Genomic DNA, 12,443 nt, shown 5'->3' with positions numbered 1-12,443 from the left:
CTGGAAATGGAATGGGCATATTTTGAAGCAAATGACATTAATTAAGTTTAGGTACGTGGGAACGAGAAAATATAAATGTTTTAAAGAGCTTGTTCACAGGAATGCTTATTCAACCTCTGGTAGCCTAAGTAGAAAACATGTCTGAAAAAGAAAAAGCTTGACATATTATGTTTTCCTAATACATCACACAGAAAATAAGATTCCACAAGCGTTATCCAAATAGTAGTCCTCCTCCAGATACAGTCTTTAAGGAAATCCAAATCCCGCTTGATCTAACACATAAGAAAATGAAGATACTCAAAGTAAATATCTGTTTCTAAACTTCTCCACAATATTTCTTAACAGATTTATTTATTTATTTTACAGAGAGAGAGCATGTGTGAGAGAGCACACAAGTGGGGGGAGGGGCAGAGAGAGAGAATCTCAAGCAGACTCCCTGCTGAGCCCGGAGTCCTACACCCATGAGATCCCACAACCCATGAGATCATGACCTGAGCCGAAACAAAGAGTCTGATGCTCAACTGACTGAGCCACCCAGGTGCCTCTAAACATCTCCAATATTAACACTCTTAACACATGTGTTTGTATTCAGATAGAAAGTTTGATAGGGGCAAAAGATAGGCATATACTGAGTGGCAAAAATAGGGGAGCTAACTGTCTACAATCCTTGCAAGATCTAGGATTATTAAGCACCCAACCTATATTAGCTATTACAATTATTATTAGGATCTCTCACTCCTGGACTTCAAATTTGACCCTTCATTACTGGTTCCTTTAAAGTTTAACCCTTGAAGATAGTTTGTATGGTAAAAATAAAAGTGGAAGTAAACAAGGAGAGATAGGAGACAAATAGGGAAATACACGAGACAACAACAATAAACTATGACAATGGAATGTCCTAATAATAATAGTAATAGCTAATATAGATTGGGTGCTTTCTGAGATTTCCTTCTCAGAGGTCTACATATGTTACCTTAATAATCAGAGCAATAACCCTAAGAAGTTGAACTGTTGGGGCACCTGGGTGGCTCAGTCATTAAGCGTCTGCCTTCAGCTCAGGTTATGATCCCAGGGTCCTGGGTTTGAGCCCCACATCGGGCTCCCTGCTCCTCAGTGGGAGGCCTGCTTCTCCCTCTCCCACTCCCCCTGCTTGTGTTCCCTCTCTCGCTGTGTCTCTCTCTGTCAAATAAATAAATAAAATCTTAAAAAAAAAAAAAAAGAAGAACTGTCATCTCCTCTACTTCTACAGATGAGGAAATTGAGGCTTGGAGAGGCTAAATATCTACGCAGCATGGATAGGAGGTGGTACCAATGAAACCATAGCTCAAGAAGGCCGCTTACGCATCTGTGTAAGACCCTATCTGTCTAGACTTCTGAAGGTTAGGGCTGCCAGAGACCTTCAAGATCCAGAGACCATCCTGCCCAAACCTCTCCCACTGCAGGCAAGGAAACTGAGGCCCAGAGCAAAGGACAGTGTAGCTCTACATCGCTTCTGTGTTCATGTACGTTATCTCCCAGAAAGATATGTAATTACATGATAAATGATACTGTGGTTTGCAATATTTCTATTCGCTCTGGTAATAAATCATCAGGACATTGAAAGGTCCTGGATTATCTGACCAGACCCACAGTCTTTACTTTCATGTGGATTGCAGAACTAAGCACACTGACCTAACTCGCCAGAATTTTTGGATCCTCGGATTCCCTTAAAGAGTGTTTCTGAGCATCAGCTGAATCAGAGCCCGATTTTTCCTGGAGTTTTGATGCTATTATACACTGGGACAATGAGAGCAGCCATGGCTATATGGAACTGAGAAGATTCAGTAATGCTATAAAGTCTGGGATTGATTTTCGGGAAGATCCTTGGAATCCCTATGGGCCGCAGCACCAGTGTGGCCCTTGTTAGTCTTACATTCATGAGCTTAGAGCTGTCTGAGAGCAGGGACTCAGTTTAAGGATGAGGACACCCTCAACAACCTTGGCTGACCATTTTTATTTCAGGAGAAGGGAACAGTTAAAGACTTAGCATTTCCTCAGTTGTGGAACTGGGTTGTCCCTATACCCTACTTGATATTACAAAGAATGTACTTTAAGCCAATAATCTCTGAGCTTGACAAGGATCACTCTCTTGTCAGAAACTGTAAGTGGCTGGCCAGTTTCCATTCAAAGGCTGAAAAGCATCTGCATATACTAAACAAGATCAGGTTTTCCTTATACCTCGCTTATAAGGAATTCTTAGCTACTCCAAAGAATCATCATGTATTGATTCAGCAAACACTGATTCAGCCTAGGCTGGAGGAATTTACTTCAGTAACTGAATTATAGTCACCCAGTGGTTTGGTGATAGACTCTGTACTACAATTTAAGTATTTTGAGTCCAACATTTTATATCCTAAAAACACGCCAAACTGATCTCTTAGGCTTCATTGTTTTGGGATCATTCCCTCCTGCTAAGTTTTCAAGTGTCTGCCCTCTGTTCCCAGAACACCGTGTGCTTTGTTCAGGGACAAGTCATTGGGAGATGTCACACTGTCCTTCCTGCTTTGGAAAAGCCCCAGATCTCTCTGCTCACCTTCTCTTGTCTTCTTAAATGAGAACTAAAGCTTGGGATCTTGTGATGTCATTTTACATTGCTCAAATTAGTATGTTCTTAAATAGACACTTAAATAGACAATTGTTACAGGGTAAAACAAGAAAATGCGCTGTGAAAATAGGCCACCCTGTGTTTGGTTAACCTCTCTGAGCATTTCTCATCTCTAAAATGGAAATGATGACTCCTACCTTGTAGGATGGTTGTAAAGCCTAATGATACAAGTATACACTGTTTGGCATATACTAGATGCCCAAAAACTGGTAGCCACCATCACTGTCCATTTTCTAAAAGATAAGGATTATTCCAATGAAGATGTTCTATATAGTACTCAGCATAAGAGGACAGAAAAGCAGGTACCAATGGTAAATCAAACTTTAGCTGAGCCTTCCTCAGGCTGTGGACAAATACCCAAGGGTAGACACTCCACCTGGGTCCCCAGAAAAGGTCCAACTAGTCCAGAGGTGGTAACATCATGGGAAGAGAAAGAGAAGTAAGGAACTTCAGATGAGGAGGTGATTTCCCCCACTGCCCCAGCACACTTGGCCCAATGCCCTCCAAAACCAGAGATGAATCAAGATGGCCTCTCTACCACCTCTCTCAGCCTCCTCGCCCTGCTTTCCAGCAGAACCAAAGCTACAGACCAAAGTGCTCTAAATTACAACTTCAGGATCTTCCAAGCCAGCAGCTCAAGAACTGGTCACCCTTTTCCACTTGTGATTTAAACACATGTATAAGGATTTTTTTTTTTTAAGTGAGCTACTAAATGAATCTGATAGTCCTACCTCACTACTACAGTGATAATATTTTTCAAAGGCCTGCAAAGGTTTTAGCTTGTCAGCCCACTTAGGTAAAGCTATGTTGAAGACTCTCTGTTGCCTGTTTTTACTCACTTTACCTAAGAATAAATACAAGCTAACACCCATTTCTAATAGGAAACTAGAAAACACATGTGGAAAACAGCGTGCAATATGTAAAGACCGGCACAAAAACTAGAAGATACAGAAGGGAACATGGAACATGAAAACAACTATGTTAGAATGGTACAGATGTGGGAAATTTCTTTCTTCTAAAAATTATTTTTATTTGGAATAATATTATTTCTAGGATTAACAAAATTCCCACATTGAGAGTAGGGAACACCAATCTTCTAAGGGATTCTTAAAATTAATGTCAAACTTTTCTAACAAAAAAGAAAACAAACGAAGACACACACATTTTAAAGTCCACTGTCTTCTTTCTTCAGCTCTAAATACACGGTGATATATACGCTTACATAATGCAGCTGTTAATGCAGACATTAGAAAAACCTAACATTTATATGGTGTTATTATTAATGGTGCAGCATTGGCAAGAGAGGCCTCTCTCTGTTTTTCTTTTTGTAATAATTAATTCTGATATTTTGACTTACAAATCACACAAAATTAGAAGGGAAAGCTTATAGATTCAAAAACAAAATTGGTATCCAAGAACTCTAGACAGGCTGGAAAGAAGGATCGGCTCCAACAAGAAAGCATTTAACAGATATTAATGTAATGTCCTACAGTTGGATACAAAAAATTAACTGCTAAAGTACAGAGGCGAAACATCTTAGCAAGAACAAGGGGACTAGATTGAGGGCTTTTATCGTCCACAACTTCAGTAGAAGTGAACAATGCCGTAAAGCTGCTCTAAAAGCTAAAGTAATTTTAGGTCCACTTTCAGAACAAGGAAGGCAACGAGTCTCCTACAGAGTACCCAAATGAAACCAAAACCAGGATATAGTTTTTAGAAACTTGGATGAGCTGTCACTAAAGGATTTCCCCCGAGGGTCCGGGCTAAGTTCTTCCCAACTCTATGATTCTACATCTCTCAATTCCCACTGTAGACCAAGGGTTCATAATCCAGAATACATGGATTCTATACAGAGTTGTGAACGGGTTTCAAGGGACCTGCAAACATTCTGGCAGCATATGCAAAATGTTCTGTTCCCTATGAAATAATAATGCAAGGCATTTAAAGACTAATAATGTTCTAGGTCAGTGTGTCTCAAGGGGGTAATGCTATTGTCCAAAAGACAATGCATTGCACCCACAGAATTGTCTCATCCCTCCACTGGCTGAACGATTTCAGATGTTCAAGACTTGGACGTTTAGACACACGTAGGTGAGAAAGCCTTTGGTTACTATCTTCAACTCCACTCTACGTATAAACACCAGGTGTTTTCACATAGTTTTAACATACACTTAGTTTTCCACAGATACAACTACTATGTACACTGTTTTGTCTGCCACTTTACCAAGCATCATTCACCACTTTGGAAAATCAGGTTATTGACAAGAGTGCAGCTGGCGGGTTTGGAGTTTCCTCAAAATACCTCCGTCAGACCACATCCAAATCGGGATGATTCTGCACGTACAAGCAAATATACTTATTTAGCCCTTATTTCAAAAAGCCAACTATGGGGGCGCCTGACTGGCTCAGTTGGAAGAGCAAGCTACTCTTGATCTCAGGGTGGTTAGTTCGAGCCCCGCCATGGATGTAGAGGTTATTAAAATAAATAAGTTTAAAAAAATTAAAAACAACAATTACAAAAAACCCCCCCACGAATGTCAACTATAACGAAAAAAGTTCAACACCAATCAATTGGACAATTTTAAATCAAAATTTGTCATAAAGTGGTATAAGCATTTGACTACTTCATTCTACACTTGTCATTTTGGAGAAATATACGTAAGTTATTTGTTGTTATTTTTTTCCTTTACAATTAGGTCATCGTGTTTTTTCTTCCCCTCTCCCTCCCTTTCTCCCTTCTAGGGCTCCCTCCCTCCCTTCCTTCCTATCTGTTCCTTTTTCTTTCTTTCTTTCTTTCTTTCTTTCTTTCTTTCTTTCTTTCTTTCTTTCTTTCTTTCTTTTTCTTTCTTTCTTTCTTTCTTTTTCTCTGTTTCTCTCTCTCTCTTTTTCTCTCTTTCTTTCTTTCTTTTTTAAATGATGTGTTTGAGTAGGTTATATTACCCAAGACCTTCATGCCGGGATAGTAAAGAGATATGACAACATATTTATGATGAAAAGAGGGTTGTTGGCACGGACCACTGTTCACAGTCGCTGCTGCAAGACTTGCCCTTTAAAGTGTTTAACGTTCCGCGCTCTCAAAGGAAGGTCCAGCACTGGTATGTGTGCAGTGGTCTGAACCTCCTCGGGAACAAGATATAAAAAACCAAAACCAAAACCCCCAGCCCGGCCTGCTGGCCTGCTAGCGCCCGAACCCCACGGGGCTCGCTCCCCCGGAGGGCGCGGTCTCTGGGTCTTCGCCCCCCACCCCCCCCCGCGCGGGCACAGGCTCGGTCCCCAGCGGCCTGCGGAGGCACGGGCCCCAGAGCTCGGCCGCGCTCGCGTCCCAAGTCCAGGCCTGGCCGCAGACCCAGCCACCCGCGCCCTCCACAGCCAACGCCCCTCCGTTAGGGCCGCTGTGGCCCCTGACTTCCTGTTATTAATGTTTTTTAAAAGAAAAAAATGTAAATCATTACTCAGCTCAGCTCAGTCACTAGGCAAACTGTGTTTAATAAATTAGCTTAATCTATTCCGCAAGTGGTTTGTGAGTGCAGTGTTTCCTCCAGTTAGGGAAAACATTTATATTCTCTCTGCCCTGCGCTCCTAGGCGCCCGGAGCCCCTTCTCGGGCGGGCGCAGGGGGACGGCTCCGGCGCGGGTGCTCTCCGCACGTCGCCCGCGAGCAGCCCGCCTCGAGCCCCCGGGCCGGCCGGGAGGGCAGTTGGTGGCCGCGTGGCTCTGTCGCCCTTGGGCCCCTGGCAGCCGCCCGGGGCGCTGGTACCCGGCCTGCTTCCTCGCGGCCCAGATCCCCACCCTGCGCACATTCCACTCTTCCAAAGGGGCCTCTTTAACAGCTCCCCATGAAATAATAATTCATTATGTCACCAGGAGGGAAGAAAGGGAGTGTAAGTGTCTTGATGGGATTAGAGGAAACCCCCGCAGAGATGATTTAGGGGCCGTGATAATTCATTTAATAGGGGCCTGTGGCAAATTGCTAGACAGGGAAATGGAACTGAACCAGCCTAGAAAGGGCACACGACAAGGCTGTGTGGGAGAGCGGGCTTCATTAGCAATATTTAAGAGATTTCATTTAAGAATGAGTCATAAAATGCAGTACCATTTTATCCACCTGGTTTGGTGGCCTTTAGCTTTCCTCTGCATGAATATTAAATTTGAAATGGCACTACGGCAACACATTTTGGAAAGTGTTCTTTGGGCTGTTACTTGTATGGTTGGTTTAGTTTCTCGTTTGTTAACCTTTTAAAATGAATATCATTGAAAATGGATAACTGTACAACCAGAACTCGCAAAGATTAGGGGGAATGTAATGCTTCAGAATAGGTTGTTACTAAACTAGGTAAAGAATTTAAGTTTTTATTGATCCAAACACAAAAGGCATAGGGAGTGAGTCAGTAAATGGCAAATTACTTTGACAATTCCCAATTTTCATGCAGATTTTGTGAAGCTGCCCCATTCAAAGCCACCACCAGCAGCCTGCAGGAGACCACAAAGCAGTGAACACAGATGCACTTGCCCACAGACACCCTGAAAAGTCAAACACGCTTCAGGAAAATACTTCCAGAGAGTGTTTTCTTGGACAGATAATACTCCATTTTGTTTCCAAAAGGCAAAGACAAACTCTAGTTTGATTGTAAAACATTTTCTTCAAATGTAGATTTTTATCTATTGGGGGTGGGTGGGTTGGTAGGGGGGTATTGCTTGAGATTTTACAAACCCAAGAAGTTTAAATGTGGAAATGCAGTGCTTCTAATTACAAGTATAATGAAAAAAAATTTTTTTTTTCTCTTTTAGTGTGTTATTTCCTGTTTGGTTTCAGTGGCTACTTTCCCACATACATAAGCCATTAAATCAGAGAGTCCCAGCCAGGAAGCATTTTAGCAAATACACAACCTTCACTACATTGTGTCCCACACATTTGTGTGGCCTAAAGCTCTTCCCTCCAAAAGTCTTATATCTGCAAAAAAAAAGCAATAACTTTGATCCTCTCCTTTTTAATAGTAAAAATAGTTCTTCCAGATATGCTGCATCCAGTTTTTTCTTTAATCAAAGCTGCATTCTGTTATTTTAACAAAACAACTGGCAGGTCTCTATTCACAGAGCTGCTCTAGCCACATAGGATACATAAGATGCATAATTAATATGTCCTTTAAACGACTTTCTTAATCAAAAAAGACACTAACTATATGTAAAATTATTCACTTACATATATTGGCTTGTGTAATTTTCCACAATGACAGTAAAATTGGTAGCTAAATATATTTTTATATATAACAAAACTTAGCAAATGTGTTTTGTAAGGCATGCATGGTGAGGATAGTATTAATATTTGTGTTCCTCCTGTTTATATTCCACCATCTCCTAGTAAAGAGGTTATATTTTACACAGAGTTGTAAACGACTTTGAAATATAGTAAGAGGATCTGTTTCATATAAAATAAAGTTCACTAATGTACTATGTAGTCAGTCTCCGGACAAAGACATTTAAGGTTGTGAGTTTCCTGACTGAGCCTCTTCCCAGTCCTCGGACTCCTGGCTTTTCTCAGGGCGTCCCTTTAGAGAAAAGCATTCAGGACTGGCCATGGTCAAAGGTGGACCAAGTTCTGAGAAGGCAGTTCCTCTTGGACTTAAGAACTTCCATTCTTTCCCTCCCCTTGTGAAAAGTCATTCTCAGCCTGACTAAGGGAACCCCAAATAGGAAATCTGTTTGCAACATCTTTTTTTGCTTTTCTGAAATAGGATGTAGCAGAGAGCCAGAAAGCAAAGCTGCTCCAGGAAATGGGTATGCACATATACCCAAACATAGTGAGCCTTGGCATAACCAAGCGTTTAAATGCTACCACAGGTTTAAACAGCTTCAAGCACAGTGGACAATCTGGGGGAACCTACTGTGCGCAGATGCAGGGATGGGGGGACTGCAAATGGAGACACTGTTTTCAGTCTTCTGGGAGCCCAGCTTCCACACACAGGCATCAGCAAGCACAAAGCCACAGGCCTTCCAACAAAGGGGGCAGGAATGTGACACTATGCACATAACTGCTTTCTCAAAGACTGAGGTGTCGCGGACAAGATATTTGAAACCAAGAAAACTAGGAATTGGGTGGGCAAGGAAATATGAATACCTTTAAGTCCCATTTTCCTAATAATAAATTCCAGGGTTTCTTTGCTTTAAATCAATCAATAAATAAAGGTGAAGAAAATGCAGAGCTAATTATTCAAGTTATCTTCCCTTTATTAAAAATATCAATCTTTAAGGTGCTAAATACTATGTCTGAGGACCACACAATTTTAAACAAGAAAAGCCTTTCTGTGAATGACCCAGAAGGCCTTGGAAACAGCAGAGACGCCTCTACACCCCTCGTGTACCTCCCTCAGAGCAACCGTGGACCCTAAGGCCATGACAAATCACAGGAGAGCGCTGCTGTGGAAAGCTGAGAGCACTCTTGTTTCAGTCATGTGGGTGAAAGACATTGAATTTAATTAAAATAAGTTTATACTATAAACTGGCCTAAGCTTTGTGGAAAGCAATTTAGCAATATGCATCAAAGGCCTTAAAAATGTTCACTTCATTTACTCTAATAATTCTATCTCTGGGACTAGTTTCTAGGGAGATCATCTGAAATGCAAACAAAGACATCGGTAAAAACATGTTTATCTTTAATATTTAGAGTAATAGGATAAAACTAAAACCACCCAAACACCCAATAATAGGAAATAGTGAAGTAATACAATGGAATTTAATAAATCCATATTCAATTTTATAGGATGCTCTGAACTGTGTAAAACAATACAGAGAAGAGAAATGTTAACACGATTATCTCTGAGTAGTGGGAATATGTGTTTTCCCCCCATATTTTGTAAGTTTCCTATAATGAGGATGTATTGCTTTTCTAATAGACAGCTTTTTATGTAACAGACCAATGTTATACAGGTGCAGGAACACACAAGATTCACTTATTCTTTCAATGTTGATAACACAATAAGCTGACAGGCAAAGCAGAAATCTCAGAGTCAAAACAAAACTAACATCAGTTAATTAGATGTTTTTCCCTTAAATGACCGCATAAAAATAATTCATGTCAAGCAATGCCTATCTACATGTTTTCCTCTTTATCTAATAAATAAACTTCATGTCTAGTTATCATTGTGATTTTCTTTGGTGGACATACATAGGTAGAAAATGTTCCATTTTTTAGTCAGAAAAATGAAGCTTTCAGGGGGCCAGTCCACATCTCATCATGATCATCCCCAGTTCACACTTGCCACTTGGGGTACCCTTATCTCTTTATTATTGACACAAATACTAGCAAGTGGCAAATTTGCGAGGACATCTGCTTTCAGGCAGGCCATTGCATTATCTGCAAAAATCTGTTTTCAGCAGCCGACTATCCAGAAATTTGACCCCTTGGCTCTTTTCTTCCTTTTTTTTAAACGAGGTCGAGTGGCTGTCCCTGTAGCACCATCAGTATATTCAATAAAAATCAAGTATATCTTGTATTTGAAACATACATTATAAATAGATGTATAGATGGAGCAGATACTGAGAAAAGAAATGGTAAAGATTATGAATATTAAGATTTATATTAATCTATAAGCCTATTAAAGTACAGTAAAACCTGTCCTTCAGACCACCTTTTTAAAGATATCACCTCCCTGATGGGACCACTAAATTTCGGGCCAAATTATTTTCCCATAAAGAACAATGAAAAGAAAATGATTATATTAAGACTACTTCTACTATGGTTTCTTTTCATTGTTCCGCCAAAAATGATTCCAAACAGTAAAATAACATTGATTTTGACCTTGTTAATGAACCTGAAGAACTTCATGGAATACTCAAACACCGATTTCCATTTTTAACAGGAAAAAACCGGACCCTCTGCCTCACATTGTCGAAAACACCAGCAGCAGGTAGGGATAATTTCATTGGTATTCGGCAGATGTAGCTTATCTTGATATCGCTAATGTTCCGTAAGGTTTGTCATGTGGATTTTTCTTTGTGCCAAAAGCTGGAGATGATTGTGTGATTTGTAAAATATTGAAGAAGCCTTCAAACTGCGAGGTTTATTGTATTTCTTTTTGGAAACAAGGATTCTCACATACGATATTACTGAAGCGATTTTCCGTTTTCCAAAATGCCACTCTCTCCCGGGGAACAACTTTCTCTCCTTTGGCCTGCAAGGACTCCCTGTGGCTTTGACCGGCTTTTCTTCCAAACAAAGCTGCCATGCCATCCATCCTCCCTGAGCCCCCCTTGAGCTGGACCCTGGTTCTCTTAATCAGGTTCTCCCTCAGCTCGCTCACGCCAGTCCAAATGCCCGAGGCCCTCCCCACCCCTGTGTTGGACTTCCAAGGCATAGTCCCTAACTGTTTAAGTCTCTGGAATTGCTTTTCTAGGCAGTCTACCAAGAACACAACATGATGGTTTTGTTCATGTCTCCTCCAATATCCATCTATTTAAATAGGGCTTTTTAAACAATGCATAGAAAGAAGGATTAGTCAGGTGTCGATATCCTTTCAATGACTCATATGAGCACACCTTAAAGTTCTCCAATAAAAGGTAAACAGGTGAACAACAACTGCACGTTTTCAGGCCTCTCTGGGGGCCTCTGCGAGACCCCACAGGCTTGAGGGCAGGAACGCAGTTCGGTGTGTGTCCCTGTGCCTGGCTTGGAGCCCAGGGCCTGCGGTCATCAGTTCCCAGCAAGCCAGTGTGGAACTTAATGAAGTTCCCGCTCACGCCATCCATCTTGCCCTCATTCTTCAGCGAGAGGCCCCTGGACAGTCACCAGCACAGAATCACAGTCTCTTGGTGCTGAAAGGGGCCTTGGAACACACTGGTCCAGCCCAGCCTTCACATCTTAGAGACTGTTACTGAGGTCTTTTTTTTTATTTTTTAAAGATTTTATTTATTTATTTCACAGAGAGACACAGCGAGAGAGGGAACACAAGCAGGGGGAGTGGGGGAGGGAGAAGCAGGCTTCCCGCGGAGCAGGGAGCCCGATGCGGGGCTCGATGCGGGGCTCGATCCCAGGACCCTGGGACCATGACCTGAGCCAAAGGCAGACGCTTAACGACTGAGCCACCCAGGGGCCCTGTTACTGAGGTCTTGACGGAAGACATGCCTCAAGTGGTGTCAATACACATAGCCATGAACCTCATGGGTGAAAATCACAGGTGCTTATTTCTGCTCCTACAAAGAAGAGACCCATGAAGAAGAAGAAAAACAAGGAAGAGGAGGAGGCGATTTTAGTTGATAGCTTATAGTAATACGCATCCAGCTCTGTGATGTGAGCTCAAAAATCAACTATAAATATTCACAACTTAATCCTTCAAATGCCAGCGTGTCATAACAATAAATTTTCTTTTTTTAAGCAGGATTTGGTTTTTTTTCAAGTGTGAGATGGAGACAGTAAGACACAGTGGACAGAGAGTGAGATGTGGCATTTAGTAACTTGAGTATGAATCCCAGCTGTACCATTTGCTAGCTGTGTGACCTTGGGCAAGTCACTTACCCTCTCTCTGGGCCTCAGCTTCTTCATCTATAAAATGGGCACAATAACACCATCCGTCTCCCCAGGTCATTCGAAGAGCGAAGGAGATAATAGATGTCAAGCATTGTGTGAGGCAAAAGTAAATTATTTGTCGGCTTGAAAATGAACTCTGCTCTTTCCCATCTCGCAAGATGGCGGGCGAAAAAGCTGAGAAGCCGGATACTAAGGAGAAGAAACCTGAAGCTAAGAAGGCTGATGCCGGTGGCAAGGCTAAGAAGGGTAACCCCAAGGCTAAAACGCCAAAGAAGGGGAA

General features: G+C 41.6%; 1 long non-coding RNA gene and 1 pseudogene across 2 annotated transcripts in view; one reads left to right on the top strand and one right to left on the bottom strand.

Annotated features, from left to right (window-relative positions):
* Positions 1-12,443, bottom strand: part of LOC145722674 (uncharacterized) — a 68,409-nt gene that overhangs the window by 30,863 nt on the left and 25,103 nt on the right. The gene's annotated exons all lie outside the window — the stretch shown is intronic.
* LOC102745464 (large ribosomal subunit protein eL6 pseudogene) overlaps positions 12,322-12,443 on the top strand; it is a 721-nt pseudogene continuing 599 nt past the window's right edge.

This window comes from Leptonychotes weddellii, chromosome 7 (assembly GCF_054177405.1).
Source record: "Leptonychotes weddellii isolate Sample4059 chromosome 7, ASM5417740v2, whole genome shotgun sequence".
NCBI lineage: Eukaryota > Metazoa > Chordata > Mammalia > Carnivora > Phocidae > Leptonychotes > Leptonychotes weddellii.
This window is presented reverse-complemented; position numbering and strand designations above follow the sequence as displayed.